At 45.2% G+C, this 17959-nt stretch overlaps 1 long non-coding RNA gene across 1 annotated transcript in view; it reads left to right on the forward strand.

Annotated features, from left to right (window-relative positions):
• Window positions 1–16278, forward strand: part of LOC104847570 — a 36730-nt gene extending 20452 nt beyond the window's left edge. The window contains exons 2-5 of the long non-coding RNA XR_776187.3: window positions 709–911; window positions 1575–1654; window positions 15024–15217; window positions 15905–16278. This is a non-coding gene — a long non-coding RNA (uncharacterized LOC104847570). The remainder of the gene's footprint in view (window positions 1–708; window positions 912–1574; window positions 1655–15023; window positions 15218–15904) is intronic.
• The last annotated feature ends 1681 nt before the right edge of the window (window positions 16279–17959 follow it).

Consider the following 17959-nt stretch of genomic DNA (forward strand, 5'->3'; position numbering starts at 1 on the left):
AGTCCCCTCCCTGCCATCTGACCTGCTGGCATTGCCCAGGGACTGGTACAGCTTCCCTCCAGCTGGGCTAGGATGGTGTTTCCAGGTGTCATTCGTATTTATATCCGGAGTTCCCTGGATAGGCTCATCGGTTCCACTTGTTTTTAAAAAGGACGTCATCACTATGTATTTATTCTCTGGGCTCAGCAGCTTTTGGGGCTACAGAGCGCCAGGGAGGAATCCTGTTATTCTGCTGAGCTCCGTGCGGTTGGTGACATCTTTCCAGCATTGGGTTACACTGCTTGGACCGCAGTCCTGCTGACTTCAGTGCACCCCAGTGGCTGGGAAACCCTGAATCGATGGGTCTCCGGTTGCAATGGGAATCGGTGATGTGATAGAAGCATCTGGCGTGAGTCCTGAGCCTGCAGGGGTGGGATGGGCTGGCAGTGCTTAACTCCACATCCAAAGGCTAAAACACACTCAATTCATTCATTTATTCATTGTCTGCTCCTTCAGGAGACGTTAACATAATTAGGAATTAGTTGCTGAATTGTTTCACAGCTCTGAAACTTTCCATACTGTGGTCAACTATTGGCCCAAGTGGCTCCATTTCTCCCCTCTCTACATCCACTTGGTTATTTTTTTATTGTGACTCTGCCACTTTCCCTACAGAAGGGAGGGGATCTGTTTCTTTTGCGCTTGAAGATAGGCTTATCTTCTGGCTGGTAGCTTATTGCAGAAGTGGTGGTGTGACCTCCGGAGACTGCACCTCCAGAAGCCGTGCACCCTACTGCTCTTATCCTTACAACCCCATCACCCTGGGAACAAGACCAGCATGCTCTGTTCTCTGTTGGAAGAACAGAGGCCACTCGGAGGAGAGTCCAGCTGTCGCAGCTTGCAAGCATCAGAGATCTCACACTGCTGAGCCGCAGGTATGTACAAGTCTACTAAGTTAAACTGCCTACTTGATCTTCTGCTGCCTGCAGCTGCGTGAGCAGGTCCACCTGGGACCAGAAGATGTCCTGGTTTCCGTGTAGGCTTGTACCCAGCAACCAAAGCTCACTGTTTCTGGCCACGAGTTTTGGAATGGCTTCTTAGACAGCAATAGCTAAGGTTTGTACATGTACATGTGTACACACACACACACACACACACACACACACACACACACACACGTACACGTAGGTGCACACAAACACACAACAGGAATACATGTCAATACTTCAATTGGAAAACAGACTAAGTCCGAAACTTCTCCCAAGGAGGTCACATATACTTTAGCAGTAGACAGACCCAGTAAAACTGGCCACCAAGCCTGGAAGAATTTGGCTTGTGGTTCCTAAGAATTCCAAGATGGTCCACCTGCCAGGATCAGGGAGGGTAAAGAAGGATGTGGATAATCCCTGAGCAAATGACCCACATGAGGTAGCGGAAGTGGGACTGGGTCCAACTGTGCCAGGCTTCTAGGAGTGGGGGAAGGGGCCACTGCTATGGCAACCACAGTGACAGTCTGCAGCAGGCCTAAGGGGAGGGTGTGGCTGAGGGGCAAGATAGGCCTGGTCTTGCCTTGCTGAATTCTCTCCTTTAATTCAAAGGCAATGTGAAGACTCCAAGACGAGGACAATTCAGACTAAGGAGAGACCAGTTTTGGGCAGCAGTGAAAAGAGAAGGTCATGTAAGTGTGGGAGCATTGCCCTGGGATTTGAGAAGGAGGAAATGTGATTTTAGTTCTCATAATATCATCATCACCTCCTGCTGTATAGTTATTGAAGAGAGTGTGAGAGAGCCTGTCTGTGAGCGAGACTGTGGCTGTTGGTTCCACTTTCTGTTGCTTTAGGCAAAGTATCTTACATGTTTCAGAACTAAAGGCCACTGTGCCTACAGGTGCCAAGGAACCAAGGCACCATAGCCATTTCTGCTGCTCATGGGGTGGGGGTCACTTAGGGGTGGCTGCTCTGTGTACAAAAGAGGTTGGAGGGGGGCCCTTGAACCATCCTTAGAAGCTCTTACTGCTTGTATGGGGCACCCCAAAGCTAGGCTTGAACTCAAATCTAGAAAGGCAGGGTTACCCTGGTTGGTCATTGGTTACCTGTACCAGGCTCTCATGGAGGGCCTGTTAGACATGCAGATTCCTGGGCCTCCCACACCTACTTGCCTGAAAATGAAGAGAACTAGGAATTACTCCGGTAGCCCTAGCCCTACTAGACCGCAGGCTCCAAGCTGGGAGGCAAGCACAGTGCTCCCTGAAGTCCCCACAATTACCTGTTTTTCACCCATCCTGTTGGCTTCCAAAAATGCATGCCAGAATAGCCTGGACATATTTTTCTAAAATGTGTAACTCAGGCCCCATTGTAGACACATTAAATCAAAAATCTCACAGGACAGGGCCCAGGAATCAACACGTAATTCTGAGGAAAAAAAAAAATCTCTCCGGCAATCTTTGATGCTCAGAGGGATCACTGGGCTCTACCTTTAATGGGTCATATAAGTGACACCAGTAGATGATCCTCTCTTAAACTGATTCTGCAGGGTCAGAAGCCACCATCTGACTTTTAGTGCATTTATTCGGGGTATGTATTTTTCCTTTTAATTTGGGGGTGCTCTGAGTGAACTTATTTTGAGTATTGGAAAGCTAGAGGACAACGAAAACGAACTTGTAGGAGGCAAGCTGCACACCCATCTGCAACAAAATCAGCCCACATTCCCCGAATGGTGTCATGCTACCAAGACAGATCTCCAAAGAGATACCGCCTCAATGGAGAACAAACCCTGGAGAGGTTCAGTTATGCTCCACACATGTGTTTCTAGGGAGCCCAGTAAGAGAGGGGCTGGAATGCTCGAAAATAAAGCTTCCAGGGTTCCGGAATAAAGTGAAGAGCAGCTAAGTTGGTGCTCAGATTGTAATTTTATTATAGCTTTGATTGCTAATAATGATCCAGTGCTTCAGTTAGGATGTTTGCATTATTAATGTAATTAAAACAACTGATGGATCGTGACTTTATTAAGGACACCTATCACAATTAAATCTTTATTCACCTGACAAATATTTGCCTACTATATGTAAAACATTGGACAAACCAGATGACTTGTGCTTCTGAGTTGCTTATGAAAAGGGAAATGTGACACTAGACAGGAACTACAGATCAGGAAGTTTAAGGTAGATGTCATTTAGCCTGGGGGAAAAAAGGATGGTTTCAGGGAGTGGATGGAATTTGAATAGGGCCTTGAGAAACTGGTTGCATAGCTTAACATGGTAGGAGGCACATTCAGTGGAGGAAGAAAGAACAAACCCTGCATAGAAATGAGTAGGTATAGGGCAGATTTGGAGGAAGGGGCTTCACTTTTTTTTTATTTTTTGCATTTAAGATTGGAGAGCTCCGAGGGTTAAAGGGTGACAATGGTAGGTCTAGTGATGGCAGCCTGAGTGGTGGGGGGCCACTGGAGGCGTTCATATCCCATTGCCAGCGCTCGGGAAGGACATGACCACTGCATCCTGGCACTCTTTCCACTAGCTGGGCAGAGCCTCAGAGTCCTTTTCCATGCTGCACCCACTCAGCCACCACTTATGATTTGGAGTTGGTTCCTGAAAGGCACATTCCGTACCCCCCCACCCCACCCCCGCCCTTTTGAAGGCTAAGGAATTAATGTTTTATTCTGGAGGCAGTGACTGGAGGAGACGGTCTCCTTGCTCTCTTGATGGGGTCGTGAGTCAAACACGATCTTTCAGATGATTAATCTGCTGACAGAATCTGGAAGGATGAGGGGGAGGCAGGGAGTTAATGAGACCAGCGGGCCAGTTAGGAAACTACTGAGCTCGAAGTGATGAAGGCCACGCGAGGGAAATGGCAGTGATGGTGGGGATGGGAAGAAGAGGACAGGAGCAAGAAGCCTTTTGAGGGTAGAATTAGCAACGCTTGGAAGCTCATGGAATATTGGGTGTGGGAGGAGGAAGAGATCAAATGACTGGAGTTTCTGATCTGAGGGCACGTGATGCCCCAGCAGAGGAAAGGCGTTCAGGAGAAGCAGCAGGCATTCGGAGGCATTCCAGTGTGACGAATTTAGTTCTGGGATATGGAGTTGGAAAAGATGGTGCCACACTGTGGGGAGAGAGTTAGGAGAAGTCTGGAATTGTGGAACCAGGATCAAGGCAAAGGAGGAGCTAGAAACGTGCCCTTGGGAATTATGTACCTCCAGATGATGTTTGAAGGGATATGAGTGGATAAAAAAATCATCAAAGGAAACAATGTAAGCAAAAACGAGAAGGAGGAGGGAAGGAAGGGGACAGAAGAGAAGAGTATCCTGCATATTGAGCCTATTATAGGGCAAGCTGTGCATGTATTTATCTTCCTGCATTGAATTATTTGCAATCTAATTGAAAATCTCCACTAAAACCCTCTGGGGATTCTAGAACACTCTGTCTCACTATCTCCTCCATTCCTGCCCCACACTGGCCAGGCAAGACCAGGAAAAGACCTACAACCTAGATACCAGTTGATGGAAATCACTGTGGGTCCCTGTGCACACTAAGTGTTTTGTTGGAACGCAGGTGCAGATATGAAAATGTGGTCTCTGCAGATGTGCAGTGGTAATCATTCCGGTATTCAGGAGCCCGGAGTTTTGCCCCTTACTGCTTTACATTTGGCCCAGTGTTGCATGGAAAGAGAAAGGACAGGCATCCCAGAGCCATCCCGGTCCCTGTGAGATGACCTGGTAGCACGACTAAACCAGAGGAGAATAGCTTGGACAGAACATTGAAACAGGTCCTGGTCTATGTCTTGGAGCAACCTCTTTGGCTTGAAGACTGGAGGGAAGACATTAGCCAGGTTGAGTCTCAAAGCCCAAGGGCTCCCAGGGCCAGGGTTGCAGAATGTTTGGGCCCTGCATGCCCATCATCAGAGACCCTCAGTTCCATTCCGTATTTACCAGCGTAAGCTCCTGGGTGGATCCCAAGTCAGGCTGCTGCAGCAGATATCAGAAAGAACATTCTGCAGAGACGTGCACTGAAAACAGTGCCTTGATAAAACAACGCCACAAAGACTGGACAGAAGCTGGGCTCAGGGATTTAGCTCAGTGGTTCTGCATCTGCCTCATAAGTGCAAGGACCAGAGTTCGATCCCTGGTACCAAAAAAAAAAAAAAAAAAAAAAAAACTGGACAGAAGCAGCCTCCCGTATCAATTGCCGAAATTCCCTGTAAAGCTCATCTTCTCAGCCATGTTTGCTGAGCCCTTCATCTCCATCTCTCCCTGGCCACTCCCAGGGGATTTCTGGGTGCCCTGGATCCCGGGACATCAGAAGCCTCCCCTTCTGTCCATTTTCTGCCGAGTCACCCTTCTCCCACTCTTCCTCTCCCACGGGGTCTCCTTGGCCTTCTGAATGCTCCCCACCTTCATCACTGCTGTCTCCCTTCAGCCAGGTGGGGCTTCCTGCAGCATTGTGGAGAGGCCACTGCTTGGCCGGGGACCCCTTTCTTGGCAGGTGGAATTTCTACCCTCCTGTGGAGGTCATGTCTTCTTTCTGGACGTAAAAGCCACACGTAAGAGGCTGCTGGAGGCATTGCCTTCAATTTTGAATGAGCCCCAAACTTTGCGCTTCTTATGAGAGACATCTTCTTTACTCCTCCTTGGCATCACACTGAGAAGGTAATGATGATTAATAATAATAATTAATAATAATAATTTTTGTGATGACAGGAGTAGAGAAGCCCACATACTGTATGTTGGGCACTGTTTGAGGGTGCTTACAAGGATTAATCCTTACAATAAATATATCCTCACTTTGTAGACTGGGAATCTGAGGCACAGAGAAGTTGAACAACATGCTCAAGGCACATAAAAATTCCCGAACACCCTGACTGTATGCTGTCACGTTATTTCTATTGTTCGTTCATGTCGGCTTCCCTTGGCTGTGACCTTCCTAAGTCCAGTGTTCTCATCTGCGCGATATATGCCATTGACAAGCTCCCTTACTACCATAGTCTCCATGCTCTCTGCTCTTCCTGGCTCTGCTTTCCTGCTGCAGCAATCCTGTTTTCTCAGAAATTCTCTCTTCAGCTCTTCCCGTGTTTTGCAAAGAAATAATTGCCTGGCTGCACTGGAAGCTTCAAGAAAACAACTTGAGAAAATACCCAGGACGCACTTGTTGGCTCCCGTTTCTATCAGAAGGCTGTGGAGTCACAGCTACCCCAGTTGCCTCCAGGAGCCTTCATTAAACCAGCATTTTGATACTGAATCGATGTTTTCCACCCAAATTCCCTTTGGGAGAGGAGAGGAAAGAGCCCTGAGTGGCTGGGTCAGTCCTCAGTGACTTCTTCTTTTGTCAGAACTCCACCATATTAGGCAGATAAGTCTTCCACCACACTGGGATTTGGCCAGAACAGAGGTTAGAATCAAGGGCTCCCCTTGGCCATCAAAGGATTTCTTTTTCTTGGAACAACCACAGGGACAGAAGATGTATTGGTTTTGTTCCCAGATCTGTTGCCATTTATATGTGATTGAAGTTCTGAGCTCCTAGTCCCCTAGAGAGACAGACAGGCCCAGGGCTAGTCAAGAGGCTGAAGACTACCGTGAAGGCAGGATGGATCCTGTAATCCTGCTCTGTAGTTTCCTCCAGCAACCTCCGGGTAGGGTGTGCGTGTGGGGAGCCTGGCGCTGTCTCTGGCCAAGGTGCTGAAGGACAGGGTTGAAAGAAGGCTGCCTCTGAATACTGCAAAGTACAATGCAGCATCCTTGCCAAAGCAAAGCAATGAGGTGGAAGCCTGCTGGGTATTAATAGCAACAGATAACATTTATGGAGTATTTACAATGTGCCAGCTGCCATGCTAAGCACCATTTAATCCTCACAACGACCCTTGGAAGGAGGTGCTATTATTATCACTGCCAACCTCTTGTAGATGGAGACCATGCAACTAAAAGTGGCTGAGCTGCTTGCCTGAGTCACACAGCTACTGTGGGCTTCTGACACCAATGCTCGCATCCTTCCCCACTGCACTTCACTACCATCCTCCCAAGGCCCTTGAGCCACGGGTGCCCCGGTGCAGTCTGGGTCACCTGAGAACAGAGGCTGGGAGGTGGCTTTGGCCCCATCCTCCAGTTGGGTTTGCTCATCAGGGGACCTTCTCCGTTTCCAGACTGGGGCTTTGGTGCCGTGAATTCAGAAGCTCGGTCCTCAGTGTATGTATGGGAGACTGGGCCTGAAGGGGAGAATTCCTATTGATCCCCAAAAGAGGACTCAGGACAGCAGCGGACCCGTCAGCCTGCAGGTTGAGCCATCCGTGCCATCCCATCCATGGCAATCTCTCCTGGCAGGCAGTCTGCTCGGATGACCTGACAGATAGGAAAGTTTTTCAAAGGACATTCCCATCAGCAAACTGCTCTTCTCTTAGTTTTGTTCTCAGTTTATCTGGAATTTAGGGGACTTTTCTTGAGTTCTTGATCTTTTCTGGAGAGGTTCTAATATGTTTTCATTGTTCAACTTTTATTTTTCAATGAGCTTCCTTAGGCCCCAAACCTTCTGTCATTATAACAATGCTTTGTGAAAACACGGTAGAATTTCTGAGATTAGTTTTATTTTACATTAATATATTAAAAGTTCTGCCACCCCCAAAAGAAATAGAGAGTAAAATATGTTAGGAGGCAGAAAAATTGAGCTCAGCTTAGCCACAGGGAACTGAGCGGTTTTGGATAAGTCAGCCCAATTAGGGGTTTGGTTGGTCTGGGCCAATCCTTCCACTTTACTGCTTGCTGAGCTGCCTGGCCTGGAAGCAAGTCAGAGTATAGTCCTGCTTGGAGCTGGGATGAAGAGACAATTAAGACCCTTGGCTGGGAAAAGGAGCACTGAAGGATGGGCAGGAGGTGATCAGACAGTTCCCAGCAGCCAAGAAGCATAGGTTCGGAGTGCTTTCAAGTGGTTCTAGTCTCTGAAGCATGTGAAAAATGAGCACAAGGTCCAAGAGGAACATTCTTGCTTCTCTTCAGGCTTCTTTATGTCACTTCTGAGAATCATGATAAAAATCGGTCGAGATATTTTTATTTAGACTTCCCTGTTATTGTTAAGTAGATAATATACCTTACCCTCTAGAAAAATGATGGCCTTCTAGGTCTGGAGATCTGGACTTGTAGGCCTCATCAAAGATATTTGAACTATTTTAAAGTCTCTTGGAAATTTTCACAGATAGTGCTGAATGTGCTTTGCTTTTTTGGGTATCATTCTGCTCTTAGTTTGGCGTGGCGGCACTGGTTACCCCATGGCAATCTGAAAAGGCGATTGGGAGCCATATAGATTTTGAATTAATATTAAATGGGGATCTGGGCATGATGGGCTATGCCTATAATTATAGTAACTTGGGAGATTGAGGCAGAAGATCTTAGGGTCACATCCAGCCTGAACAGCACTGAGACCCTGTCTCAAAAAATTTTTTTAAAGTAGGCTGGAGATATGCCTCAGTGTAGGTTCACCTCTGGGATCGATCCCCAGTACTGTACATTACATACACACAGGCACACACAGAAAATAGGGCAAAGGTGATAACATATACGTTTTTTATCTGTCATCTTCACTCTATCCTATTACATAGTAGTTTGAAGGTAGTTGAATAATTGCTCACATTTTTTTTTTGTAATTGTAGAAAACATTTTCTCAACATTGGGGTCTTGGGAGATAAACCTAATATAAGGGCATTGGGGAAAGAAGGGCTGGAGGGCTCCCTGTGGCTTCTCCATCTTTTATCTCAGTGGCGATGTGGTCAGCAGAGGACACCAGAAGGTCACTCAGTAAAGGAGAGCTTTAGGCTCAGCTCCACTGAGATCTCTCCCTGTTGGGGGCACAGATGACTTTCCTCTGCCCTCTACTAAAGCCATCGCTTGGGTTCTTCCTCTAACTGTTCAAGTTCTCCAGGACTGACTCAATGCCCATCCTCTCCCTCAGATTTCCACTTTGCATGGCCCAGAGCCATCATTTGCTTCTCTGAGTGACTGGGACCCCTTTTTCTCTGCCCCGTTCAGCAGGTAATCAGGCACTGCCTTGGTGTCTTCACTAAATGTTCCCGAGTTTATACATCTCTCCTGAGGCCTCATCATGGGCTTCTAGACTCAAATTTAATAGCAGAAGATTTAATGCAGTTCCATAAATAATTCTGTTTTATAACCTTTACTGTTCTAAAACTGCTTTGGAGGCCACCGTCCTGTGTGATCATTGAGTTAAATGGGAAGATGTTAAAGTCCTCATTCTACAAATGAAGAAACAGAAGCTCAGGGAGGTTAAGGGCTTGCCCAGTGTCTCCCAGTGGGTGTTAGGGCTGGGATATAAGCTACTGCTGTTGCATTTCCTTCCTCCTGTACTATATATTGTTTTTTGAGGTATTCATTGCAGGTGCAGTAGCTTTTAAATTACACCACCTTTCTTTGGTAGGACTGCAACAATTATTTCTCCACGGATCCTGGCCAGTTCTGATTATCCCCACTGAGTGGTTGAAGTGCTAACTCAGATTTCTTTGCTTAGAAGACTTTATTTTTCCATCTGATACCTGGCCACCCAGGACAGAGGAGCCCTATGACTCTACATTTCTGTTCTCCTAATAAGCTTGAGAAAATAACAGCCAGCCTAGATCAACAAAGCTGCCTGGCAAGCAAGGAGAATTGAGAACCACTGACGCAACACAGTCTCCCTGGCCTTCCTGACCCAGCTGCTGGTTGAGTTTTGCTGCTTTTTTGTGGTCTCTGCGTCTTTTCTTTTCCTTTGCTGCTCACCTTAGGCTCTAATTGATCTGCTTCTTCCCAAAGTGTCACCCCCCTTCTCGCTGCAGTCCCACGGCTGACCTGAAAGGACTTGTGACCTCTAAGGCCTGTGAGTTCAGCGTGCACTCCCAGGGCAGAGGCCCATTTCACCAGCCAAGAGGAGGTGTCAGCTGCCCTTTTACACCAGCCCCCGACACAAGTCGACACCCTCCTGGTGGGCCGAGGAAGGGAAGGCTTCATTCTGAGGCAGCCAAGTGGATAGATGGTGGGAAGCATCTGCTTTGGAAATGCATTTCTTAGAGCAAATAACATTGACGTGATTGTGCCTGAAAACATCACCATGGCATTTGCTCTGATAAACACTGTGCCTTTGTTTGCCTGGACTTCCCCTTGCTCCAGCCCCACAGGTCTCTTGGGGTCTGGGAGCTCTGCCTCAGGGAAGGACCCTCCATCTGCTCTGTCTTCCAAAGGCAAGAGGCTTCCTTCACGTGCAGTGGGACCCAGGTTTTAAGCTGATTCTGACCTGGTGGTCTGTGAAGGTCATGCAATGAGAGAATGTTCTTGATGTCTCCTTATACTTTCTATTTTCTGCTTTTCCTAAGCCTACAGCACATGAAGTGTTGAGATTTTTCCTATGTATCTTTTATTATATCATGTGCCATTTGGGTACAATGCCCTTCGTCTTGATAGTTTTGCAGATGTACATTGTCTCCCCAAAAGATGAGCTCCTGGCAGAGGACAGTTCATTTCACTACACTGAGTCATCTGTCTGCACAGGTCTGCTGTGTTCGGGTGTGTACAAATGTGTGTATGATCAGTGGGCATCAGAAAACATATTGATGGGTACATACTAGGTCCCTGACATGGATTATCGGGCAGGGGCTCATATGGATGGAAGGCAAGGAGAGTGGGAGGGGTGGTTAAACAAAGAAGAGAAACAAAAGTACTACATGTAAAAAGTTTTCTCCCTTCTCGAAAGCCCTCCTACCCCAAGAAAGTATTCCTAGCATATCAGTGTCACTTTGGAGTGTGTGTGTGTGTGTGTGTGTGTGTCTGTTGGGAAAGATGGTGAATCAGCCAGGCATATTTATGCACTTATATAAAATTCTGCATATGTGCATGTGTAAAGAAATTCACATAGAGCACAAATAAAAATGAGCAAAGGAGTACCGTGCACAAAATAGATGGCCAGTAAATATCTGGCAAATGAGTAGATGTATGCTGAACAGTGTGCTGTGTATGATAGTTTTGTAGATTTGAATTTTCAAGGATCCATTTATTTGCTAATGTAATGCAGTGCTTGCAGTATATTTTCATAGTTGGAGGCACCAGTGATCTTTGGTTCGTGGGTAGGACAATCTGCCTGTGAGACCCAGTTTACTCTGGTTACTCTGTTAAAGGACTGAACTAGCTGGGGTGATCACTAAAGACAGAAATGACAGGGCCCACCCTGGTGTACTGGATTCGCACTGGATGGGGAGGGGCTAGGGCTCAGAAATCTTCATTTTAACAAGCATCCCAGGTGATTTTTATGCTCATTAAAGCTTCAGATCCATTGCTCTAAGGCATTGTTAGCTGCCAAAATGATGTACTGCTTTTATAATTAACTTTATTCAAACAAAGCAAAATAAAGGAAGATTTATTATTTACTATATTAAAGGAAAAAAAAAACAAGCCTTATTGCCTGGCCTTCCTTTGTTTTACTGCCAGTATTTAAAAGATTCAATTCATGTAAACTTTCTAGTACGTAGATAAAACTTCTAATGAATTCATCTAACTCAGCAGGAACCAAGTCCCTGAACTGAAAATGACCCTGTATCTCTCCCCCATCAGCTTGGTGCAACGTTGTCCCATTCCTGCAAAAGAGTCTTGGGTCTTTTGTTCCTAAAGCAGATTTCTGAAAACAAAGTGAATAAATGCATCAAAAGTGAACAAGCACGGAGAACAGTACAGCAGACATCCATGTTCTTACCGCCGGCTTTGTCCAGCTGAACATTCCACTATGCATTCTTTGAATATAGTTTTTTCATAAATAAAACACTCCAGGAAATTTTATGTGGCTTACCTTTGCCCATTCTTCTTTTTTTTCCCCAAAGGGAATCACTGTGCTGAATTCACTGATGTGACTTCCATCCATATTTGTAAATTTTGATTGTATGGTACATTCATATACAGTTTGGCTTGACGTGTTTTAAAGCTTAATAGTAATGGTACAATATGGTATGCATTTCTCTGCAAATTGGTTTATTTTGCTCCGTGATTTACCAGGTAGACGTATGCAGCTCCAGCTTATTTGAAGTATGTATAACGTGGCACAGAATGACCTAGTCTTGGGTGGAATGATAGTGCAGCATGCTGTATTCCCAAAGTGACACTGTTTTTAATTTATTTTTTAATCGAAATTTAAGTTGTTTCCATTTTGTTAACTGTTATGAACAAAGCTGGGATAAACTCTTGGCAAATTTCTCCAGATGTGTGAGGATTTTCTGTGTCTCAGAATGGATACTGTGTGTCATAGTGTATGAAATTATCAAATATTATCAAACTGTTTTCCAGGGAAATTGCACCGATTCCTAGAACTACTTCTTGCATATTCTAGCAAGTTTTCTCTTCTGTGGGCTCCAAATTAAAGGCTAACACAGAAATAAAAGCAAAAGGATAACAAAACAGCTTTGCAAACTCATTAATCACCAGTGGAACATACTCTGAGTGTTCTTTTTCTTATCTGGAGCCATTTCTTCCATGGGACCACCTCCTTTCAAACACAATCAGCACATACTGGGCAGGCCTTGGTGGCTAGGCATTTGGGAGTAGAGATTCAAAGGTATAAACACAAAGAGACATCTGCTGAGAGTTTAAAGACTAATTGCACAGCTAAGATATAAATTATAAAAAAGTTAATTATTTAAGTAACAATTTAACAATAAGAGGGGAAAGACATCCCCAGGTAGTACTGATTCACCAATGAATGAATCGTGCACACATTAATTCTACAGGACTTCAGAAGAAGGGGAAGAGCTTATGGGATTCTAATTTGCTGCAGAATGGTTTCCTAGCAACCATCATTAGATGACAATCAGCTAACTCCGCTGTTTTGAACCAGACCTTACTCCGTTAGAAAAATGAGTCAAGTAAATGCCTACTTAAGGTAGCATTTCACCACATAAAACTGCATTTGAAATTGATAACTTTTGAACAAAAGTCTAAAGTAGTTGCCTTCACCAGAACTTAACAAAGGTGATATATGGAAATAAAAGTGGCAGCAGTCTTAGGGGCTTGGATCTTAATTTTCCCTGGGACCTGGGTTTGGACACTGAGGAGTAAAGAGGCACAAGACAGTCTCAAGGAACCAGAGGAGGAGCCCGGGAAGTCCATTCTGGGAAAAGGGAATCAAGTAATTTCCTTAGCCACACCTGTCCCAGAAAGCTTTAGAGTTCTTACAGCTGACAGGTGGGAAATTAGGCGTTGGGGCATCGCCCTTGGAGATTTGCACTTAATCACTGGCTTCTGCTGTGTCCCAAGAAATTCCAAAGCATCATACCTCCAGACACAGACAAAAATCGGCATGAGTGTGACCGTTGGCTTCTCATTATCTCTCTACTTCTTACCACCTCTGATGGTGACAGTCTGGTTGAAAAAGGGAAAACCTTGTGCTAGTCCCAGGAAGAAGGACCACAGGGTCTTGTTTACGTGGGAGAAGCTGAGCACACACCTGCAGCCAAGTCCTTGAATCCCTTGCCACGGGCAGCAGTCCTGACTGCAGGAAAGTTTCCAAGCAAACTCCTTCAGCCGCTTGATGGCAAGAAGATATTTCTTGGCAAATGTAGACTCACAGAGCTCTGGAGCTGGAAGAGACTTGGAGAGACTATAAAGAAAGGGGTAATTCTTTCTTGCAGTTTAGTTATATCTGTTTCTGGCCTCCCCAGGAGAGGAAAATGACTCTTTACCTCTTTTTGTTTGTAGATATATTAAAAAAGCATTCTCAGATACTCTCCGAGACATCAGTGAGAAAAGGCATATTTTTAGACTTTAGTCAAAGAATATAAGATAGTCAACAGAATAAAATAGAAATTAAGAGACTCTGAAAATTCTTAGTACTTTTGAAATCTTTTAGGGTTTTAAGTTAAGATTAGAGTTCTGCTAATGCTACCTTGCTTTAGTGCAATTTTCCAGCCCTGCAATTTCTATTCCATATCAGATGACATTGAAAGCCTTTAGATAGCAATGTTGTGTCAATGTGAGAATTTTATTGACCAATATTTTGTTTCTAATAGGGCACTAAGCTATACAAGAACTCTTTAGTTGTTCCTTGTTATTATTTTTATATAGCAATTTTTGTTAAAAGTAATTGATTTCTTTGGATGTAATTATAGTTATAGAAAAATAAAGATTTGCAGCCCCACCAAAGCTGGTGGGTTTTGCTTTCTGTCATCTGCATTCAGCTGCTGTGATGGTGAATGCGGTGGTATTTTGGGGATGAGTCATACAGAACAGTAGTCATGCTAAATTTTCAGAAATTTTGGGACCAGTTGTGAGAGTCATGTTTCAAAATTAAATAGTGAAAAGTCACATTTAAGTAAAGTATGTTTTTTTTTTTTTGGTACCGGGGATTGAACTCGGGTACTTGCACTTGCAAGGCAGGCCACTGAACCACTGAGCTAAATCCCCGGCCCTAAGTAAAGTATGTTTTTTTTTTTTTTGGTACCGGGGATTGAACTCGGGTACTTGCACTTGCAAGGCAGGCCACTGAACCACTGAGCTAAATCCCCGGCCCTAAGTAAAGTATGTTTCAAACAAATGTAATAAATACTCAAAACGTATTACTTGCTACTTGATTGCATTTTATAATCACCTACGCATTTGAGTTTTTTAGTGCCCATTGTGTCTGTCTATCTGCATGTCTTCTCAGCGCTGTATTCAGTGGTATCATGCTAGAATCTTGCAATCGGCCATGCTGGGAGTATTTACACTATTAAAAGAGGCAAACACTACATGTCAGAGTTTTATTGGACAGCCAGTTGTTAGACATTTACCAGCACAATCCTGGGGCAGATGTCACCTCTGACTGACAGCAGAAGTGAATTGTAAATCCTTGGTCAACATTCCTGTCACTGCCATTTGCTACTCAGCTTATACACACCCAGGTCTAAGCAAGACACAGCCAGAAGGCCCACTATAGTCACTTCTTAAATTACAAGCAAAAGCACCAAAACTCCTGCATAGAATCCATTCCATAACTGACTGTTAGGTATGTTATTTTTGTCTTGTGGGATTGTTGAAATGACTAGAAACCTCTGTTTCCATGGATAAAGGAGACATCTCTGAAGGTCAATCCAGTCCTCCTGAGTCGTCCCGGATTTCTCTTTCACGGTGGTTCCAGCCTAATGGTTGCGGAGCTCCTTTGGCCCCAGCTTCCATGCAGCACTCGGCGCTGACCCCCGGAGGTCCTGAGAGTCAGAAGTGCATTTCGCCCATGCTGCTTGTTATCGGCTTAGCTTCTGCAGTGGTAAGCATATCCCCCCTGCTGGTTAATCCCTTGGTTTTTTCCGTTGGTTGCACTGAGACAAACGCTAAGTGTTTTGCACACAAGGGCAGTGTGCTAGGCCCTGTTCTGTCTGGAAAACACTCAGAGCCAGTCCAGCACGATATGGATTTAATGAGAAGGCGGAAAGAGCCCAGGAAACAGGTATGATAGATCTGTCCCGGGTCCATTGGAAAACCAGAGCAGCTGATACTAAGGCTTGTACCATGCTTCATGGTTTGGATACATTGTTGATGCTGATATATTCTTTAAATACAAACCCCAAAGCTAACGATGCAAAATGTAATGTCACTTGCATTTAAGTCCCTTTAGGTAACATAGATATCCATTCATCCACCTGTTCCATGATAAACATCACAGAATAGCTAAGATCGGTCTACTCAGCATCTTCCGACCACCTTGCCTGTGGGTGAATAGGCTCTGGGGGAGGCTGCAGAGTGTGGTAAGAAGCCAGTGCCACTGCCACTGCCTGTCTCCCTTCAGGGTGCTTATATTGTGGGTGATGGCAAAAGATAAGAGGTCTTTTCCTGCGAGGAGTTCATTACTGTAGAGAAATTTACAATCAAAGCTTTAAACTAGAAAACTCTGACTACCACGTCATCTCCAGAGAGAGGGACACCTACTTCATAGGTCCTGTATACCCTCTCCCAGGCAGAACAGGAAAGACATCTCACAGCACTGTGCACCACGCTGCCCTGCACCGAGCTCCTCGTACCTACAAGAAGTGTATAACAACAGAGCCAGGACACAGGTTTGAGAGGAACATGTGCCCACTGCATCCATCAATGCCTGCAGGCCTGGGTGCCCAGCAACCACAAGAAACATCCTGTGCCCTTACAGACTTCTCCCTCCCCAAGTCTCAACCTCCTTTCCTCAAGCCTCAAAAATTTCTGCTCTCCCCCGAGCACCTGTCCTCCCTTACCCAAATCACCCCGCTCTTGGCACTGATGGTCTCTTCGCCCTTGGCCCACCTACACCTAGGCTGAAATAAACTCCATTTGTTGCTTTAACTTTGCCTGATTCAGTGGTCCCAGTCATGCCTCAGTTTACCCTAACCCATTCCACTCCTGTTAGTCTCTAAACAAGGTGATTTTAAAAGGAAAAAAAATATCAGAAGGTATAAAGGAGCCACTGGTATCATTGTCAAAGCTCTTCTAGACTCTGACATCCTTTCCCAGATTCTCAGGAAGGAAAAATGAGGTAGAACTGAACCATGATCTCCTGCCCAGCTCCAGGAAAATGCTTGCCCTGACACCTGCTATCATGTCACATTTTGGAGGTCACGGGGCTGCTCCAGCCTCTCTATCCTGCTGTTAGAGACTCTCTATCCTGCTGTCCTATACCTACTGAATGTCAGAGAACATGCATCTGAAGTAGTAATGTAGTGGAAGGTCACGTTCTACCAGTTGAGGCTCACGCTGTGTTGGTCCCATAGATGCAATTAGTTACCCAACAGCAGAAAACTTGTACTGTTGTTGGCAGGTACCTTGGCACATTATCCACGGAACAGATGGCTACGGGTTCCACAAATTAGATTTCCAGATGATTGTAGAACAGCATGTCAACCTGCCTCTCCTGCCTTGCCCTCGAGACTTTATGACACACTGGGACAAGTCCTGGTAAAGGCACTGACCTCCAACCCACTACCATTCCCCCAGCAAGAACACAGTTGAGGCAGGGTCTGAGAGAGGGCAGAGAGTCTGCTCTTTCAAGACTGTAATTAATCTGCAGCGTGCAGCTCTTCTTGGCCTTTCCTCTAATGCCCATCTGGGTTTCCCAAATAGCTGTGCACTGACCCAAGGCACCTGGTCTCTCTCAGACTGCCTCAGTGCCCAGCTTGGGAAGGTTTCCTGGCTCCAGCTCTACCCTTTTGTTCATATTGCTGTGATACAAATAAGAATCATGTCTCATTGCTAAAGGGTTCAGAAAGCTTTCTGCAGCAGAATTGCCAATCAAACCTTTCCTGCTCCCATTCTTCCTTCTTGGAGCAATTATGAGATGTGGCCAAAAAAAATTAGTGTGAGCCAGGCATGATGGTACATCCCTATTATCTCAGTGCTCCAGAGGCTGAGGCAGGAGGATTACCATGAATTCAAGGCCAGCCTAGGTTATATAATGAGTTCAGGGCCAGCCTAAATAGCAAGGCCCTGTATCAGGAAACTAAAAATATTAGTTTGAGTTTAAATTTAAAAATTTTTATTACAGTAAAAGATTCAATGCCATTAATCCCCCTCAAAGTTTCCCTCAAAATACTGTGCCCTAGTGTCTTTAATTGCACTGTAATGATTGCCTTGATATCCTGACCTTTACCTTTTACGGTCATTTTGGCATTGAGGAAGAGCCAGAAGTCGACCCCAGATCTGGTGAATAAGGTGCACGGGAACACTTAGTGATGTTTTTAGGGGTCTGCCTTTCCAATGGATGGCACCTAGCAGCACTCAGCACCATATTTTTGATCATATCTCATAAAGATACTCATGAAGGTGGATTTCCAGAACTTCTAGAGAAAATAGCAAGAACCATGGGATAATTGTGCTCCAAGCAAGGGGAGTGTTTTAAAAGGGATTCATGAAAACGTAATGCTGCAAAACATTTAAAAAACATTAAATATGCACCTTAGTTTTCAATCACCCCTTGTACATTATCCCAACCAGCCAACAGGTTGTCTTTCTACCCTAGTTGCCATCTCCTTCACACCGTCATTGC

This window comes from Fukomys damarensis, unplaced genomic scaffold (genome assembly GCF_012274545.1).
Source record: "Fukomys damarensis isolate Sample0158 unplaced genomic scaffold, DMR_v1.0_HiC HiC_scaffold_21, whole genome shotgun sequence".
Lineage (NCBI taxonomy): Eukaryota > Metazoa > Chordata > Mammalia > Rodentia > Bathyergidae > Fukomys > Fukomys damarensis.